At 39.9% G+C, this 20,417-nt stretch overlaps 1 long non-coding RNA gene and 1 pseudogene across 1 annotated transcript; both read left to right on the top strand.

The window, feature by feature from the left end:
• The first annotated feature begins 936 nt into the window (after window positions 1-936).
• On the top strand, window positions 937-2,299 carry LOC113113534 (uncharacterized). Its single transcript, XR_003293602.1, has 3 exons — window positions 937-1,130; window positions 1,233-1,536; window positions 1,653-2,299. It is a non-coding gene; the product is annotated as an uncharacterized LOC113113534 (long non-coding RNA).
• An 8,787-nt stretch (window positions 2,300-11,086) lies between these two features.
• LOC113114355 (radixin-like) lies at window positions 11,087-14,546 on the top strand (annotated as a pseudogene).
• Window positions 14,547-20,417: the final 5,871 nt, after the last annotated feature.

The following is a 20,417-nucleotide window of genomic DNA, read 5'->3' as shown; positions in this document are numbered from 1 at the left end:
ACTGTGAGCACACACCTGGAGCAGTGTTCATCATTTATGCTGCGGCGCCCGGGGAGCAGTTGGGGGTTCGATGTCTTGCTCAAGGGCACCTAAGTCGTGGTATTGAAGGTGGAGAGAGCTGTTCATGCACTACCCCCACCCACAATTCCTGCCGGCCCAAGACTCGAACTCACAACCCTTCGATTGGGAGTCCGACACTCTAACCATTAGGCCACGACTTCCGTAAGCTGCTGGGTGTTCACAGACAACATGTGTTTTCAAACCCCCCAGCATTTAATTTGAAAAAATATCCAGGAACATGGCTTTTTTTTTTTTTTTTTTTTTTTTTTTTTTTTTTTTTTTTTTTTTTTTGTGGATTGCAATCCAAAATATTGGATTCCTAGGTATGGTTAGCCAAAATGCAATTGTCTCACAGACATAGGCAGTGAACTGCAATGTGGGCATGAGTCTGTAAGTTGTGCATATCTAAAACATGAAATCTGTGTTTTACTAAATGGCTTGTTAGCTCAGCATGCTAAAACAGACCAAGAACAACAGGGGACACTCATGCTGTTCCACTCCTGCAGAAGAAGGAGAATGGACACACAGGAACTCCGTTCCCCTTCATATTTATTTATTTATTTATTATGCCATTCTCTTGCTAACTATCTCATTCATGAGTGCCCACTGCTGGTGGAACTCTTGCAATAGGCTGAAATGGAACTAAGCCCTTCATCACTTGCAATGTGCTATGGATTTGATTAATTTACACTTTTACTTTATGAATTAGTTTGATTCAGCATTCTATATGTATAGGCATACTTTGGCTATTTAAAATATTTGGAGCACTTGATTGCTTGAAGAGAACATACTGAAACACATCTAACAAATGCATTCATGTTCATATGTTAGGTGACTAAATTCAGAGCAAAGTTCTACCCTGAGGACGTGGCTGAAGAGCTGATTCAGGAAGCTACGCAGTGTCTCTTCTTCCTCCAGGTGAAAGAGGGGATCTTGAACGATGATATCTACTGTCCACCTGAGACAGCCGTTCTCCTGGCCTCATACGCTGTGCAGATGAAATACGGTGAATACAACAAAGAATATCACGTGCCTGGATATTTGTGCAAAGACAAACTGCTGCCACAAAGGTGCTATTCTATTCTATTGTTTTAACATTAACTAAGATTTAAGTGAATTTTAGTATTGTATTTTGAAAGTTGCCGTTTTTTCATATAAATACTTTCTTGTAGAGTTCTAGAGCAACACAAACTGTCTAAAGAGCAGTGGGAAGAACGAATCCAGGGGTTGCATAAGCAACACAAAGGCCTGCTCAGGTAGAACAATCACAACTTCTGAACCTAAAACTAACTGTTAGCGTGCATGGTCAGTAAAGCTTTATCTCCACGTAGAGGATGCTATGATAGAACACTTGAAGATTTCCCAGGATCTGGAGATGTATGGAGTGAACTATTTCAGCATCAAAAACAAAAAAGGATCCGATTTGCGGTTGGGTGTTGATGCTTTGGGACTCAACATTTATGAACGTTCAGACAAGTACATCTTCATCTATGTTTTATTTCTAACTTTAATGCAACTGATACAACTCATTTGATTTGTTGTAAATTCTTTGCAATGGACTGTGACATGTTAGTATTCCTATTTTTCAACAGCCTGACACCTAAGATCGGATTCCCTTGGAGTGAAATATGGAATATTTCTTTCAACGACAATAAATTTGTCATTAAGCCTATAGACAAAACGGTCACCGTTAATTGAAAATCATAACTTTAACCATCAATTTATTGATTTGTTCACAGTCTTTCACCTGCTGAACTACATGTCCTTTGCTCATCCACAGGACTTTGTGTTCTATGCACCTCGTCTGCGCATTAACAAGCGTATCCTGGCTCTGTGCATGGGAAACCATGACCTTTACATGCGACGCCGCCAGCCAGACACCACTGAGGTGCAGCAGATGAAAGCTCAGGCCAGAGAGGAGAAGAATAAGAGACAACAAGAGAGGTGACAACATTAATAACAGATGTATCACACAGCACAGACATAGCATCCCTAAAGCTATTTTTTATGATACCTGTGGTAAAATAACTTTTGTGCAGACCCACTAATGCAGACTCAATAATTGTGTATCTTTTATGAAAGTGAATCATTAACACAATAGCCCTGTTCTAAAACTTAGTGCGCTACTTAGCTAGACAGCTTTTTAAAGCATTGTGGGAATTCTCCTCAAATCAAGGCTGTTTTCTTAAGTTGGGCAGTAACATTAGGCTGCCTTTTAAAAAACATAGTTTTGGCAAAATTCTAAAGTGGCACTTAATTTTTTCTTCACAGAAATGTAGTCCAAGAATTAAATCAAATTACTTAAAAAATTTAGAGAAATTTTGATTGTATTACTGCACTGCACTGCAAATAAATAAATAAATATTCATAAGATACAGTAATTTGGTATTAATTTAAAAGGTTTTTATTTAATATTATTAAAAACATCTTTAAAACTTCTTTGTACTTCTTTGAATGGTTTGAATGGTTACAAGCACATTTTAGTCTGCCAGAAGCATTCCACAGGGCTGAGCACTTTGTCATTGATGAACGATTCAGAGAAAGTTGGATTGTCTACTCTTCTGTTGGATGCAGTTAGTTACAGTAGCCACAATATCATGAGTATGGCTTCTGTATGGATTTCCTCTAATAGTTCTGTAATGTGGACTGATATGTCTACTTTTTAACTTTTTTGGGGGGCCAGATATTAGCAGTGGTGCATAGATGTTAATGAATAGTTTATTGCACAGAATGTTAGGGATAGGTAAAAAATCATGTTCTCCTGATCCCACCTGTCACAATTATGTTTTGTCCCACTTCCACCCACAAAAGGACCTTAAATGACCTTTACGTGGACCTTTAAAGCATTTAGATATACTGTTAAAGAATATACATAGAGCATTTTTGCCTTTTGCAATGCCAATCCAATCATTAACCATAACTATTAAATTCCCCTAATAACAAAACAGACATATCTTCAATATTTCAAAATCAATCAATAAATACATAAATATGCAGGCCTACTTAATGTGTCCATGTCATTCACTGATGACTCTGTTTCATTGTGTACCGGCAAATATATTTGCAAAAACTCTTTCCTGCTGGGACGCATAGTACATGGCAAATTCTTGAAAAGTAGTTTTTTGCAGGTGGCAGTTAAGTTTTCCTCTGTGCTTTCCTCATTAAACCCCAACTCATCAACTAGCACTTTTAGAGCATGTCACAGACTGCCTTTTATTATCACACCAATCACGCTTAACTGACACAATTTCTAAATGAGGAATGTTGCTGTTTTGTAGAGCATGCAAATTCCACTTGCTGCTAAATGTCATGCTGTCTCTGTTTCCCTGAGGTGTCGACTAGTGGGCTCACATCCCCTTAGGCACTTCACCGTAGGCACTAGAATTCCACTAGCCTTGTCCCTTCATCACAGTAATTGCACTCCTGCTAATTGCACCAGGTGCCTTCACTTAATTGTCATTAGCCTCCCTATATTTACCAGCCCTTTCCTGTTGTCTGTATGGAGTCCATTCCTTTCGTTTCCTGCTGTACCCAGTCTTCTCGTCTCCCGAGTCCTCGCATTCCGAATTTCCAGTTCCTGTTCCCTTCCTTGTTTGTTCATTTGGATTGTTTCTGGTTTTGACCCTGGCTTGTTGGGATTACGATTTGGATTACCCCTAATAAGGACATACTGCAACTGGATCTCTTTCTCCCTGTGTTTCACTGGGTCACGAACGTTACAGAAGGACTCCATCTTAAAGGATCCAGCGGTATGCCGTTTGATGTTTCCCGTTCCCCAGCCCAACCACCCTCCGCCAAGAGGGCAATGATGTGGGTGCCATGGCACAGGTTTTCTGGTCTCTGGCTGAAGGCATGGGATATAATGATGCGGCCCTAAATGACTATTTTAATAGCGGGCTGGATGACCCGGTTCCTCTAAAGGAAATGGCTCAGTTGGACACATTTGGGTTCTGGGAATTCGGGTGCTACTTGCAGCATCGGCTTCCGTGGGATGCCCCAGCCACTCCTGTCTCTTCCGGTGGGATGGCCGCCAGCCCAGCGCCACTGCACAAGAAGTCTGCCAGCCCAGCGTCACAGCACAAGATGGTCGTCAGTGCAGCGCCATTGCCCAAGATGGCCGCCAGCCTAGCGCCACAATGCAAGATGGCCGCCAGCCCAGCACCACAGCACAAGATGGCCGCCAGCCCAGCGTCATGACGCAAGATGTCCGCCAGCCCAGAGCCACTGCCCGAGATGGCCACCGGTCCAGAGTCAAGTCAGGTTCCAGTTGACCCTCCAGAGTTGAGTTAGGTTCCAATTGACCATCCAGAGTGGAGTCAGGTTCCAATTGACCATCCAGAGTGGAGTCAGGTTCCAGTTGACCCCCCAGAGTTGAGTTAGGTTCCAATTGACCATCCAGAGTGGAGTCAGGTTCCAATTGACCATCCAGAGTGGAGTCAGGTTCCAGTTGACCCCCCAGAGTCGAGTCAGGTTCCAGTTGACCCCCCAGAGTCGAGTTAGGTTCCAGTTGACCCTCCAGAGTTGAGTTAGGTTCCAATTGACCATCCAGAGTGGAGTCAGGTTCCAATTGACCATCCAGAGTGGAGTCAGGTTCCAGTTGACCCCCCAGAGTCGAGTCAGGTTCCAGTTGACCCCCCAGAGTCGAGTCAGGTTCCAGTTGACCCTCCAGAGTCGAGTCAGGTTACTGTTGACCCTCCAGAGTTGAGTCAGGTGCTCAGTGACCCTCCAGAGTCAGAGTTAGTCACCGTTGACCTTCCAGAGCCAGGGCTAGTCAGCAATGACCCTCCAGAGTCAGGTCTAATCACCATTGACCTTCCAGAGTCAGGGCTAGTCACCGTTGACCTTCCAGAGTCAGGGTTAGTCACCGTTGACACTCCGGAGTCAAGTCAAGTCCCCGATGAAATTCACGGGCAAGGTCCAGTCACCAGTATTCTTCATGAGCAAGGTCAAGTCACCGACTATCTTCATGTGCAAAGGCAAGTCACCATTGATCCTCATGAACAAATTCAAGTCACCATTGATCTTCATAAACAAATGCAAGTCACCAATGATCTTCATGAACAAATGCAAGTCACCAATGATCTTCATGAACAAATGCAAGTGACCAATGATCTTAATGAGCAGAATCAGGCCACCAATAATCTTCATGAGCAGAGTCAAGTCAGCATTGATCTTCTGGAATCCAGTAGAAACACCATGGGATTACCAGAGTCTCTTCATGTCTCTGTGGAACTACCAGAGCCTCTCTACATCTCTGCTGAACTAACAGAGCCTCTCCTCGGCTCGGCTGATTTACCGGAGTCTCTCCTCGCCTCTGCGGAACTTCCAGAGCCTTGTCACCTCTCAGACGAACTCTCTGAGCGCCCAACTGATCCTGTTGTGGCCACGGAGGCTACCCTTAACTTGTTCATGTTTTCTGTTTCAGACTTGCCTAACCAGACTTGCTCTCTGTTTATTCGACCACACGGATGTGGTGGTCTTCTGCTCCGCCCTGGTGGGCGTCACGTTATGTCTTTCCTGGACTTGTGTTTTGTGGTTGTTTTGTTTTGCTCTTCTGTCTGTTTTTCCATCTATGGACCTGGCCCTCTGTCCCTCCCCCTGATCCCCCGCTGGTCCACCTCCGTCATGGACTCCTTGTTTTTGTGTTGCACTTCTTGTCTATGTTTCCCCATTTTACCTGGTCCTCTTGTCTCTGTTTCCCCATTTTACCTGGCCCTCCGTCCCTCCCCCTGGTCCTCACCTGATCCACCTCCCTCCTGATCTCTTTGTGTCTTTGGTCTCTTCTTGGGTTCGGGTGGAGCATCTGGCAGCTGCTCCGTGGAGGAAAGGGTAATGTCACGCTGTCTAGTCTCTGTTTCCCTGGGTGTCCACTAGTGGGCTCACTTCCCCTTAGGCACTTTACTGTAGGCACTATAATTCCACTAGCCTTGTCCCTTCATCACAGTAATTGCACTCCTGCTAATTGCACCAGGTGCCTTAACTTAATTGTCATTAGCCTCTCTATATTTGCCAGTCCTTTCCTGTTGCCTGTATGGAGTCCTTTCCTTTCGTATCCCAGTATTCTCGTCCTCCGAGATTCTTCGTAAGTCTTCTCGTCCTCTGAGACCCCTCGTTTTCCGAGTTCCCGTTCCATTTCCTTTCCTGTTCCTTCCTTTGTTTGTTTGTTTTTGGACTGCTTTCTGGTTTTGACCCTGGCTTGTTTTCATTACGTTTTGGATTACCCCATAATAAATCATACCTGCAATTGGATCTCTATCTCTCCCTGTGTCTTACTGGATTGCGATCGTTACACTAAACTGTTTAGTAGTGTGTCCAAGCATTGCACACAAGTCACAATGCAATATCAGCGAGAATACAGTAATCTCTGGGTGCTTCGCAGTGGTTTCTTATTCTTACAGACCATGGCAGAACTAAAGCTTTCAATGGCTTAAAAAGTCACCACTGTTTAAAAAGTATTCTTGTTGATGCATTTTTCTTCGTCACACTGTTTAGTATCCAAAGGGATTGCTGCAATGCCATCATACTGTTTCAGAATTTCCATCTTGTCTTCACTGATTACAGTAATAGGCTTACCAAGTTTGACTTGTAGACCAGAATATTTGAATTATGTGACTAGGTTATACACAGCTTTCAGAATCTGGCCATTTTTGGGTGTTTTATCCATCACAGCAAACAAGAATTGTGAAATACATTGTAGATGTCCTATTACATTTCACAAAGACACCAAGGAAAACAGATGCTTTTGCCATATATGAGATCCCCTTTATTTATTTATTTATTTTTTAATCCATTTTGTTAACACTTACATATGAATCAGTACTAGTTTTATTTTTTGCTGGTCTACTTGCATTTACATGGCTTTAACCAGAAGATGTCCTCAGCATGCTACGTTTTGAGTCCATCCAATCTCTGCAATGTACTTTTCTGTTTTCTACCATTGAGCCCGTTAAATGCATATGGATTTATTAGCTATCAGGGCTCTCAATGCAGTCCCAGTGATCCCAACTGTTCCTTCGTCATTATCACCATATCATTATAGCTTTTTTCATTATAATATTATAGTTATGCCATGTGTTGTCTTAAATGTAGCATGAAGTTAATGACTTTATCTTTATAGTTAATGTTTTTGTTATTTTTCTTGTGAACGGGCCTGTAATCATTTCTATGTAATGTACTGTGTCTTCTGATTTTTGGTCCAGATGTCAGTTTCCAAAGTGTGTTCATACTTTACAATTGTAATGGTCATGTCATCGGCAGCAGCTCTTCATGCTTGTACCATTTCACTTCCTCACAACAAAATTTTCAATCTTGGCAGCTGTCAAAGAGGTATTACAATAGTTTAATAAAACTTTGGCCAAGGACAGTGTCATAAGGTCATAGGTCGACATAAAGAAAGTCAGCACATCTGTATGTAGTTACATCTTTTAGTGCATTTGACACTGCCTCCATTAGAGACAGCCTTGGAACAGTTCTGCAAGGCAAAGGAACTAACTTCAGTGTGGCAAACTGGTTGAATGGTACAGGACATTCAGCCTAATCTAGCCAGTGCTGGGGAAACTCACATCATACCTTGGTCCTTAACAAACCTGAGCCAAGTAGCCACCACACTTTTCACCAACAATAGTCGACAAAGCAGGCATATTTACATATGTCAGGATGCTGGTCATGACACGGACACTTGTCTCCAAAGTCACACTTTATACCTCAGCATCTTGCTCACTGGGGCCAGTGTACCCAGTGCCATTGGGCTATCAATACCACACATCCAGATACAGGTTTCAGTTCAGTAAAAAGCCCCCATGTTACAATATTTTCCCAACAGTCTTGAAAGAAAATGTGGAATGTAGGTCCCTCTTGGCAGAGGTCCCAACTTCCCTTACCCAACTTTCCCGTTGGCTGTCTCTAGCTACTTGTAGTTGTACAAAGTGCATGAATGCAGCATTTATTTTCCTCCATCGGCAGGGAATTTGCATCACAAATTACTTGGACAACTGACTGATATGTGCCCCAACCATAAAGCAGGAGAGGAGCAATACAAAGGAGGAGTGATACAGATTATTTCTAATGTTGAAGTAGAAGTCTCATCCTATACAGAATGGTATTGTATTTTGTCTTGGTTCTGGACTCAAAGACTATGAGAACATGTTTACATCCCAGAGGATTCTGATACTGTGGAGAAGGTATACCATATAATGGAAAAAAATCTGAGAAGTGTGGATGGAGACCTTTTGGTTTGATGGCAGCAACCGCATGGGTAGTCTGCTTAACATGCACCCAGAATGCACATGAAAGCGGTCAGATAATTTTTTCAATGGGTCCTTGTATCTGGGGTAGACAATATGGCAGCCAATATCCTGTCAAGGGGAGTACCCAGACCAGGAGAATGGTGACTGCAGCCAGAGATCATGCAAGCCACCTGGACCCAGTTCAGGAGGTCACAGGTGGAGCTTTTCGCCTCCCAGGAAACTACACTGTGTTCCCTATGGTACTCAGTGGGAGAACACTGGGGTAGATGCCATAGCATATAATTGGCATCTGGGCCTTTATTACACCTTTCCTCCTTTTCCACTTCTGCTAGCAGTACTGGTCAAGATTCGAGAGTCCTGCCCATACAGTAGTTTAAGATTGGCCACACCAGCTGTGGATGACAGATCTGGTTGCGCCGCTCAGGGGGTTCCATCATCCAAATACCTCTTCTTGAAGACCTTGATTCTAGTCTCTGAATGAAATGCCACCTACTTGACATCACTGAAGAATTATCCACATCAGACTGCATCACTTCCTGTCTCTCTAATTTGGTGGATTGGCACAATTTGACAGTATAATCCGAGGTGAGTTCAGTTTGCCATATCAGTCATTCTCTTAGTCTCTTATCACAAATATCATGATCATGAATCATGAAGTCTCTCCGTGCATTAGAACTGCAAGTTTTTGCCTTTATTTTGAGGTCTGTAAGAAACCAATCGAAAGCCTCTTTTTCATGCTGCATTCACATCCTAAAAACATATAATTCATAAATCTCATTCTTCTTAGATTTTTTTATTATTTAATTTGAACTATTTCTTTCAAATTTCTTTCTAGTTTTTTTTTTTCTTGTCTGCCTCTTCCTCAAAATTAAAGTTACAATACATCACAATACAATATTTCAGGATCCGCTTTTCCAGTAGCTGCAACATACAACTCAAAATACATTTTGAAAGTCCTCTAATTTGTGTGAACATTTCCACACACTTCAACAATCCCAGTGTCCATGGTGTCCTTCTTACCCCACACCTGGTACATTGTAATATTCAACAGAACAACAATAATAAGAAAAGGCTGGTGCTGGCATCTTTATTCCATATGTAACATCCATCATACACAAATTACTACTACTACTCCACTTAGCCAATGCACATAACATTATACAATCCATTACTGCCACCTGCTGGACTACTTAATACCTACTAATTACACACATATGTGCCAATACCTATGTTCCTGGAAACCTTCCATGCTTCACCATGGAGGAACAAGGGGTTGTTCTCTGTTTTTTGATTTTATAAATTTTTTCTAGGCTTGCTTGTGTTTATGGGGTGCAGTTTAACATGTGTTAATGCTTTGTTTAAAATCAGCATCTGCTCCATTGTGTTGTAAACAATGGTGTCATTAAAATCACTTTGTCAGTTTGAGCCAAAATGAGAAGCAGGGGATATTAAGAGGATCGTGCAGAACCTGTGCAAGCACGACTTTTATTGGAAGGCCTATGTTTTTTGTTTGTTGTTGTCTAATACATTTACATACGCTGTTATCTGCAAATGCTACTGCTTAAATTAGCTTTTAATAGAAGCTTTAATACAGTATCGCAACTACATGCGTGTCCATGTTTAACGCTTTTCATAGCTATGTGAAAATAAGTATGTAATTGGAACAGTTCATAGTTGGAGCTGAACTGAATGAGAGAGAGAGAGAGAGAGATATGCAGAGCGTGTGCAGAGCAGGGGGACACGAGGAACAGTAATAAAGGAGTGCTATTATGCTTTTTCACTTTTTCAACTTTAGTTAGTCTGTAATGTTGCTGTTTCAGCATAAAAAGATCTGCAAAGTTACAAAGCTCTAAGTCCAATTCAAACAGAGATATTTTGTTTAACATAAATCACTTTAAATTACAACGCATATTTTCAGGGATTTGTGATATCACAAAGATCAAGAATGGGATGAGACCTGGTTGAGCTGCACTAGAGAAGGCAGCGAGTGTTATCACTATATCAGAGACACGTTGTTTTTGACGCAATATTTAAACTGAAGCTCACAGCAGGCGGCTATGGTAATAATGGACATTTCCTGAACAGGCGCCGTGTGCTGCCAATCACAACACACACTGGCCCAGCTGACCAATCACAGCACATTTCGTATTTCAGAAGGTGGGCCATCAGTTGATACAGGAAGTATTCGAGATGTTCATGCCAGAATGGGGAGAGAGGTGTTGTAATAATATAAAATATGTGAAAAATAATGTGTTTTTCAAACAACCTAGTATGAGAGTCTGTTCTAGTACACCCCCAAAACAAAATCAAGACTTTGTAAAAGAGTATAATAGGACCTCTTTAAGAACCGCTGCTTTAGAACATGAATCATGATTCATGTATGAATAGATTTTTACGTGCAACTCTAGTTTTCTCCTCTTCTTCTCTAAAGCAGCACATCATGGCCTCGCTCCCTTTGCTACAAGCAGTTCTCCCAAGGGTAGGTTTTATATGGGTTTGTTACGTCATGAACCTGGGAAGTTACTTTTTCTAGTCCCTACCAGCCGTTAATGTAGGAATTAAACTGACAGAATTGTAAAAGAAGAGATCTCTGTTTGCATGTAACTTTCAACTTCATAACTTAGCAGATATTGTTTATGCTCAAACAGCAACATTACACACTTACTAATGTTAAAAAAGTGAAATCTCAATCAACCACCCCTTTCAGGAAAATAGAGGTGCATTTCCCAATATTATTGTGAGCCAACTATCATCACAAGTTCCTCTGAACTCCATTGGTAATGATAGAACTTGTGATCGTAGTTGTTTTTGGGAAACACACCCCAGGTCAGCTACTGGTCAGCTATAAAGAGTCAGCACTGGGCCAGATGATGTTAAAACAGGCTGGTCCTCTGGATGGTCAGGGTGAGTGAGATGGTATAAACAGGATTGCAGTGCAGGTGTTACTCCTTCTATGAGAGTGATAGCACATTTCACCAGAGGGATGATGGCATCTTGGGTATTATTCAAATGTGTGCCCTTAGAGGAGGTCTATGCAGCAAGAGGCTGGACTTTCACTTACATTTGGGTGGATTTTTTTCCTGAATGTGGCTTCTTGTGTCCTACAAACACGATGAGGTCGGAGTCCGTTTTCAGCGGTCTCTTAAATGTTGTCAGGGATTTGGCATTCCGGAAGAGGTGGGGAGATAATTCCACATGCAAAGAACAGTGAACGAAAATGTATCCAAGAGGTGTAATCTTAGTAGCTGGGTTGACTTGGTTGGGGGCAGATGTGGCAAGAGAGTTGGACTTGTAAACGGAAGGTCACAGGTTCGAGTCTTGGTGCTGGCTGGAGTTGGGGGGGTGAACAGTGCTCTCTTCCACCCTCAATAACCATGGCTGAAGTGCCCTTGAGCAAGAGCACCAATTTTGAGTATGGGTTACCATACTTGGCATATGTCATGACTTTCACTTTCAAATCCCACTCTCTTTCAGTTCATTAAACAGAGTGGGAATTTCTGCCAAATGTTTCTTTTTGAACCACCGAAGGGGTAACAGGAGTTAAATATATAGAAGCTACCTGCCTACTACACAGCATTGAGTGAACCTATGAAAAGGAATGTCTCATTTACATATCTTATGCTGGTTCCCTGAGTAGAGAACTGTATGCTGTATAAATTGGCAATACTCTTTTGTTACTGCTGTGACTTCCTTTATGTAAATCCAAGGTGATTCTTGGGGCATGGTGGGGTGGTGCTAGTGCCATCAGTGTATGAATTGGTATGATCATGTAAAGGCTTCAGACGTTAAGGTTGTTTCTATAGTGTCAGTAACCAATGCAGTGTCTCATTTCCTACTCAAGAAATCAGGGGGGTACATATGCAACAGAGACATTTTCAATCAAAATCTTCTTCAAAATTAGTATCTGTATTTGACTGTTTGAAAAAGACAGCTCATTAGATTTTGAGCATACTGTTATTTTAGTGGTGACAATATTTTTAATGCATTTTAATTTTAGAGCACTTCTGGAAAATGAGAAAAAAAAAGAAGAGAAAATGCAGAGAAAGAAACTGAGAAGATTGCAAGAGAGACAATGGAGCTCATGGAAAGACTTCGACAAATTGAAGAGCAGACCAAAAAAGCTCAAGAGATTTGTTTATGGGTTTGGTAAAGTGTGTAATTTCCTCTCAACTAAACTTACCAAATAGAATTGGAAAAATAGTGGCTGTTCTTGAATAGGTTTCCTAAATACACCTGTCTGCAAATAATCACATAGTCTCTCCACACTCTGAAGCTATTGGTTGAGACATTGTTACTGTGAAAGCCTGGATGATCAAACAGAGACACATTACATATTTCTATCATATTTTATTTTTCTGATGAGTTTATTTGTTTAACATTATAGTTGTGTTTATAGAAATTGAAGAGCAGACCAAGTGGGCATTGGAGCTGGAGCGGGAGAGGAAGTTTGTGCAGGAAGAAGCTGAGCGACTGGAGAAAGACCATAGGATTGCAGAAGAAGTGAAGTCAGCATTACTTCAGCAATCTGAGAGCCAGATGAAGAACCAGGACAATCTGGTATTAAAGCATAAGTACTTAAAACCTTTTAGAGATACATTATGATCCTACATAGTTCATTTACTCTCACCTTCACATCATTCCAAACATGCACAATTCTTTCATCTTGAGAAACAAAGAAACAAATAAAATCATTCAGAATGACAAAATTATTTAATCACTCACTATAATGACATTCCAAGCACATATTATAAATTAAGAAGCATGTACACTGTGCTCTTTTCCATGCAATGGGGTTGGATCATGTCCACTCCAATCTTAGTCTTAATGTGCTCATATTGTGCCCATTCAAAAGTGAATTGTTTTATTTAGGAGTCACCTAGATACAGTCACATTATTCAAAAGTTCTAAAAACACCTTATTTTTCTCATAATGTACATTTTTGTAGCACCTCTTTTCTCTTTTCCTCTGCCTGAAACACTCTGTTTTATTTACATGGAATTAACATTTCTATCTAAAGGCAACAGAGTTGGCTGAGCTGACATCCAAGATCACTCTTTTGGAAGATGCCAAAAAGAAGAAAGAGGATGAAGCCAGGAAAAGGCAGAGAAGGGTGAGAGTGTAAATGTACTGTTGCATCTGTTTCATACGGTTAGCCTCAGACAAAGACATTAGCAGTCTCAGTATGAATATCTTGGCAGGTGATTGTGGTTGAGGTAGACCTGGAGAAGACAAAAGAGGAGTTGAAGAGTAATCTTATTGGGGTCCAGATCCAGGCAATGTCCCAGACGGAGAACGACCATGATGAAAATGATGAGAGCAGTGCCGAGGCCAGCGCTGAGCTCACATCCACGGGAACATGACAAGACCGCAGTGAAGAGCAGCGCAGAACAGAAACGGAGAAGAATGAATGTCTGCAGAAGCGCCTACAGGTGAATATGAGACACAGTCATCATGTTTGTAAAAAAAAGAAAAGAGTTTTTAAAACCTTTTTCAAGAGCCTCTTAACACTGCACATTTTGTATGTCTTCCTGATTCAACTGATCAGTTCATAAGTCTCAATTCTCACAATTCTGTCAAATTATTTATTTATATTTACACTGATGGATCAGTCAAACTGCTTTTGTTCATTTCTTGTGGCCCGTAAGTAAAACTAAGGACAATTTATAGAGATTACGAGTGAAGAATAGAGGAGAAAAAGAACTCACTTTAGGAAAATAAATGGTAAAATAATTAGATAAATTACTGGATATTGTTGATTTAATCTGCTGTGAATGCAGTGTTTATTGTTTTGGGAGAGCAGATTATAAAATATAAGATAAAAACCATGATTCTGCAAAATATTTGTAGCATAACCTCATTTTATATTTTGTTAGCCCTATTAGGGTAACGCACATGAATTGCATTTACTCCTTCAGTATACAAGATGCAAATCAAAATTCCACAGAGCAAATAAGAATATCAGTCCCACTGAAATGATGCGTATGATCTGCTCATGTGTTTGCAGGCTCTGAGCTGTGAGCTGGCAGATACTCGTGATGAAAGCAAGAAAACTGCAAATGATCTGATCCATGCTGAAACGTGAGGTTAGGGAGGGACAAATACAAGACCTTACGGCAAATCCGACAAGGAAACACCAAACAGCGCATTGATGAATTTGAGTCCATGTGAATTCCCAGTTGGACAGAATGTCTATCTGTTAGTTACCTGCTCCCACTTTATATTAAGTGGCCTTAATTACTGTGTACTTACATTTAAATTAATCATTTGATACAATGCACTTATTGTGAACATGCATGTTTTTACATTGTCCTTATATATATATATAAAAAAAATACATACAACGTTTCATCTGTAATTAATTTCTGTCATTATAATTACAATTCCACTGTTGATCCATTCCTTAAACCTCCACATACCACCAAACCTGTCCCTAACCTTACCTGTATCCCACCTCAGTAGCAGCAAATCTGTTTTGCAATACAGTTATGAACACAGGAAGTATATAGTAGTTAAGTCCACCTAATATAAAGTGTGACCAGTTATGTTAATAATACATTGCAGAGCATTTTGAACCAGAGTTGGTGTCTAAATCAGTGGCAGGTGTACTGAAGTGATCTTAGTCTTCTGAGGTGAATTAAAAAGCCTAACATGAGGTTAAATCAAGGATAAATAAGTGAAGTGACATTCAGCCAAGTATGGTGACCCATACTCAGAATTTGTGCTCTGCATTTAACCCATCCGAAATGCGCACACACACAGAGCAGTGAACACAAACACACACACACTGTGAGCACACACCCGGAGCAGTGGGCAGCCATTTATGCTGCGGCGCCCGGGGAGCAGTTGGGGGTTCGATGCCTTGCTCAAGGGCACCTAAGTCGTGGTACTGAAGGTGGAGAGAGAGCTGTTCATGCACTCCCCCCACCCACAATTCCGTCCGGCCTGGGACTAGAACTCACAACCCTTCAATTGGGAGTCCAACCCTCTAACCATTAGGCCACGACTTCCCCTTGTTGATTGTAATACATTAGACTATACTGAGTTCACATCATAATTAATTATAAAGAAACAAACAGAAGCATCATGTACTCATACCCCTGATATGTAGTCTCCAGTGTGACAATAAAGTGACAACTTTCAGCCACATGATCCTGGTGTTCTGGTAAGATTTCCTCAACGTCTGATGTCCTCCAGTCACTGATGGTCACTGAGGCCTTTAAACTACAGTCTGAGTTGTTTTTCGTTTCATGTGACTTGCAGCAAATTTCCAGCTCACTGTACAAGTGCATATGCTCGTGCACTATTGGTTTCAAACTGAAAACAATCCTGTAACACGTCATTTGTTCAGCTCCGCTGGCTCAGTTGTACATGCTTTTGGTTTATATAGGGAGTCCTGTGAGTTCGGGCAGCGATGTGGGTGTAGCTTTTTAAAGCTTGTCCTCAAATCAATATATAGCTCACAATTTGATCAATTCTGTGATGAAAGGGGACACACGCATATCCACTGAATATCCCAATGATAATATCTTAAGGGTTGTGAGGCAGGCCTTGAATGAGAAACAGTAGTAATTTGTGTGAGGTTTTTGAGTAATAGAATTGGCACTACTAGCATGACTGATAGTAATAGCACTGCTATACTGAACTATTACTGTGGGGAATCTGTACTTGTGTTCTGATAAAACTCAATTACATTTACACGAGAGAGAGAGAGAGAGAGAGAGAGAGAGAGAGAGAGAGAGAGAGAGAGAGAGAGAAAAGATTTTCCAATATGGTCATTCCAGATCTGAATTTCTTCACTGGATCACAGAAGGAGACATTCTGAAGGGTGTAAATACTTTTCAAGACCATCATGGAAGTGGACGGGGGGCAGGAGGTTGAAAAAAAAAGAAGAAGAAGAATCATAGCATGAATCATGAATCAGATGAGTTGTTCACATAAGTTATGTACTTCCGAAGCCATGTAAGGCTTTACATGAGAAAAAGAGAAATGTATGTTATCACTTACTTTTGAAATCCAGCTTGCTTGCCATGGTTTCAATCACTTTTATTTTATACAGAAGAGTAGTTTGGACATTCTGCTGTAAATAACTCATCTTGTGTTCAGGCATTGAAAGACAATACTGAATAAATGATGACAGGATGTTCATTTTTGGGTGAACAGACTGCTGTCACAGCCCTGGACTCATTATGTTGTGTTTTCCATTCCCCAGCTTCTCTGTGACCCAGTTTCTGTCTCCTGTGTTTGGTTAATTGATTAGTTCCCAGGTGTGTCTAGTTTCATTCCCATGTGTTCCATGTCCTCATTAATTAAGTAATTCCATGCATCTGTCTGCCCTTCATTATCCTGTCTTTATAAACCATAGTCTTTCAGTTGAGTTTTATTGGGTCTACCAGTTACAAGTCAGTACGTGTGTTTAATGTTGGATTTATGCCTGTGTTGGATTAATAAAGACTCTCTTGATTATTCTCAACTCTGTGTTCCTTCAGGTACAGTACAGTATAGTGACAACTATAGTAGGCCTAATTTGTTTTTATAATAAGAATTGTTGTAATGATTGTGAGGGGAGTCTGCTCTCCTTAACTCTTCACACTTCATTACAGCTGTAATCCATTCAGATCAAACCTTTGTAGAATCACCTGTGACATAATATGTACTTTAACTTAAGTACAGTGTCTGAGTAATTTTTACACCTAAGCCAGAGTCTCTCTTTCTCGTTTTATAGGTTCATTCCATAGGCATAATCCAATCCAATCCACTTTATTTCTATAGCACATTTTACAAACACAAAGTTTCCAAAGTGCTGCACAAAAGACTCAGAACATAAAAAGCAAATAAAATATATAGAATACAAAAGATAAATACCACAAAAGGACCACACAACTCACGCACAGTTAAAAGCCAAATAATAAAAATGAGTCTTTAGGGGAGCCTTAAAACACTCAACTGTAGGGGCAGAGCGTTCCATAGTTTAGGTCCAACCACAGAAAATGCCCTGTCCCCCAAGTTATAATTCTTGACTTAGGGACTGCAAGCTGTAGCTGGCCCTCTGATATCAGTGTCCACGCTGGCGTATAAATTTGGATGAGGTCCGAGATATATTTTGGGGCCAGTCCATTCACAGCTTTAAAAACAAACAATAAAATCTTAAAATCAATCCTAAAATGAACAGGAAGCCAGTGGAATGAGGCAAGAATTGGAGTTATATGAGCGCGCTTTTTGGTTCCTGTTAAAAGATGTGCTTCAGAATTTTGGACTAACTGTAAGCGTGAAAGTGCGTTTTGATGTATACCAATATAAATTGCATTACTGTTAAAAGAAAAACATGGTTTGACTTTGGCTAAAAGGTGAAGATTATAAAAACTATATTTCACTACTGCATTTATTTGTTTATTTTTACCCCAAGGTTAGTTACAACAGGACAAAGAATAGGACCAAGAATTGATCCCTGGGGGACCCCACAATTTAAAGGTTTAGTTGATGAAGTCCCCCATTTTAACAAAAAAGCATCTCCCTGCAAGATATGACTACTTTAGGGCAGTATCCCTGACTCCCACAGTTTTCCAGACGAGATAAAATAATTTTGTGGTCAACTGTGTCAAAAGCAGCAGTGAGATCTAAAAGCACTAAAATAGCTGAATCACCAGAATCTGCCATGAAAAACATGTCATTAAAAACCTTTTAAAGTGCAGACTCAGTGCTATGATATACTTTAAAACCTGACTGAAAAGTATCTAGGATGCCATGTACCACCAGAAAAGACTGTAGCTGCAAAAATACCCATTTTTTTTTCAAATTATCGGTAAAAAAAGAAGCTTTGAAATAGGACTTTCTTAATCAATGGCTCAATCACTGCTTTTTTACAAAATGCAGGCAAAACTCCAGAAGACTACTAAGAAGCTACTATTTATAATTTCCTCAACATGAGAGCCAATCGTTTCCTACACATCCTTAAAAAAGTGTGGAGGGTCCGTCGAGGATGTGGATGGTTTAATTTGATTGATAATCTTTGCAAGAGATAACAATGAAACTGGCTGAAACTGACAAAAAATAGCTGAACATTGCATGTTTAAGGAAAAGTTTAAAGAAATGGACAATATACTGTCTCTCATATTCGAAGATAATGGTTATTATACAATACAAACTGTATTTCCTATTGCCTTGCCCTAACATTACAGCTAAACATACCCCTCACACAATACTATATAACTTTTTAGTCCTATAGGCCTCCAAAAAAATAAAAAGTAAAATGTCCACACAAGGTCAAACATTTAGCAAATTGCCTTGGTGGGGACATTCCCCATAGCATTGCATATGCCTGAAACACACACATCTTATATTTTACATAAACAGAACATCAATATGCAATGAAGTGGGTCTATACCTTTTTTTTTTGTCCTTTTTATTAAATGAACAAAACTAGCCACAGCACAGAACCACATCTGACATCAACACAAACAGCATGAGAAGAGGAGATAATGTACACCTGAAAATAAAAAAAAAGTGACTTCTGCGTTTGCAGGAGCATTGTCCTTTCTATCACATTCTTTACAGCTTTCTCCTGCTCATTTAGGCACTGATGTTTTCCTGCAAAAATAATTTTGGTCATATAAACGGTTTTAAGTATTTCATGATGGGTGTACATCATCTTGGTAAACAATTTCAGTCTAAACCTATTTCTAACCACAGTGTTGCTAGGGGTTTTTGGCTGTATTTCATAGGTAGACGATCACATAAAACAGATAAAACAGAATGTTAAATCATCATACAATCAAGCAAATACTTTACAAAAACTGTAGGTCTGCACATGAAAAAAATAACTACACAGGATTGAATAACTATACCAGTGATGAGATCTCTGTAAGATCTATCAAACTTTTGCATTTTATTAAGGTCAAGGTCAAACATTTGCTAAAACTTCCACTATGTACTCAAGATAACCTAAAAATAAAATTTCTTTATACAATTTCAGTGAAGCCAACATGTCATACAAGTATATTTTATCGTGCTTCTGAAAAATGTATTTAGGCAAATCACTAAATTTTGCTAGAATAATCACTCAACTGAAAATAACAGTTCAGTAATCTTCATGCCATATTAATGTCCAACAATACACACATTTATGTTTTTGTTCCTGACTTTATAGTTTCTATTCATGTTTATTTGTGTATACTGTATGTATGGCTGGTGCAATCTTTCATGTAGGCTATAATACAGTTCTACACATAAATTCTTGGAAAAATATATGCATTTTTGTCACAAAGATGTAAAAACAGGGTGGAAATGTATTTAAGTCTTCAGCACCACTGATGGTTCTGTTAAATACAAATAAATATTAAATAACATCACTTAATGTCCTCACATGGATTGTTTGAGGCTACATTTACAGTATATAAGAAAAGAAAACTAAAGAAGACAGCTTGTTACTCTCTGTGTACAATCAACATTGTGTGCCATAGATACACAAAAGACACCAGCAGACAACATTATTCTTTCTTCTTTTGCAGTTGGTTGGTTTTTCTTTTTTTTTTTGGTAGTAATCTGTGTACCTCACTCTGTCAAATTTGAGATTTGTTTACATCAATTTAATGCATTCCGTGTTGTTCATTTGGTCAAACAAACCTTTGTAGATCACTAGATTAGTCACTAGTTTTTCCTGAAATCTCTCATTTAGCCATTTGTTAATATTAATGGAGCTTTTTTTTCCTGATATTCTGAAAACGTGTAATTCTTGTGAAATATTGAACACATAAAGGCTTTCCAATCCTGTTCCTGGAAGGCCACCTTGCAGCAGAATTCAGCACTAGTCTTAATTAACCACACCTGTACCTCCTAATCAAGATCTTCAGTATCACTGGAAACTTGCAGGCAGTTGTGTTGGAGCTAAACGCTGCTGGACAGTAACAGTACCCCTTCCAGGAGCACAACTGGATATCCCTGGAATATCATTCATTATCTACTAATGATCATATATTCTAAATAAAAATACACATACCCAGTAGATGTACTAAGAAGTACCACAACATATAAAATACTTAATTCAAACAGAAATCAGAAAAAAGGAATGGAACACTGACCTTACTGAACTTTCTTAAGAGCATAACAAGACGGGAA

This window comes from Carassius auratus, chromosome 14 (genome assembly GCF_003368295.1).
Source record: "Carassius auratus strain Wakin chromosome 14, ASM336829v1, whole genome shotgun sequence".
NCBI lineage: Eukaryota > Metazoa > Chordata > Actinopteri > Cypriniformes > Cyprinidae > Carassius > Carassius auratus.
Note: the sequence above shows the minus strand (reverse complement) of the source record. Positions and strands in the feature narration are given on the sequence as shown.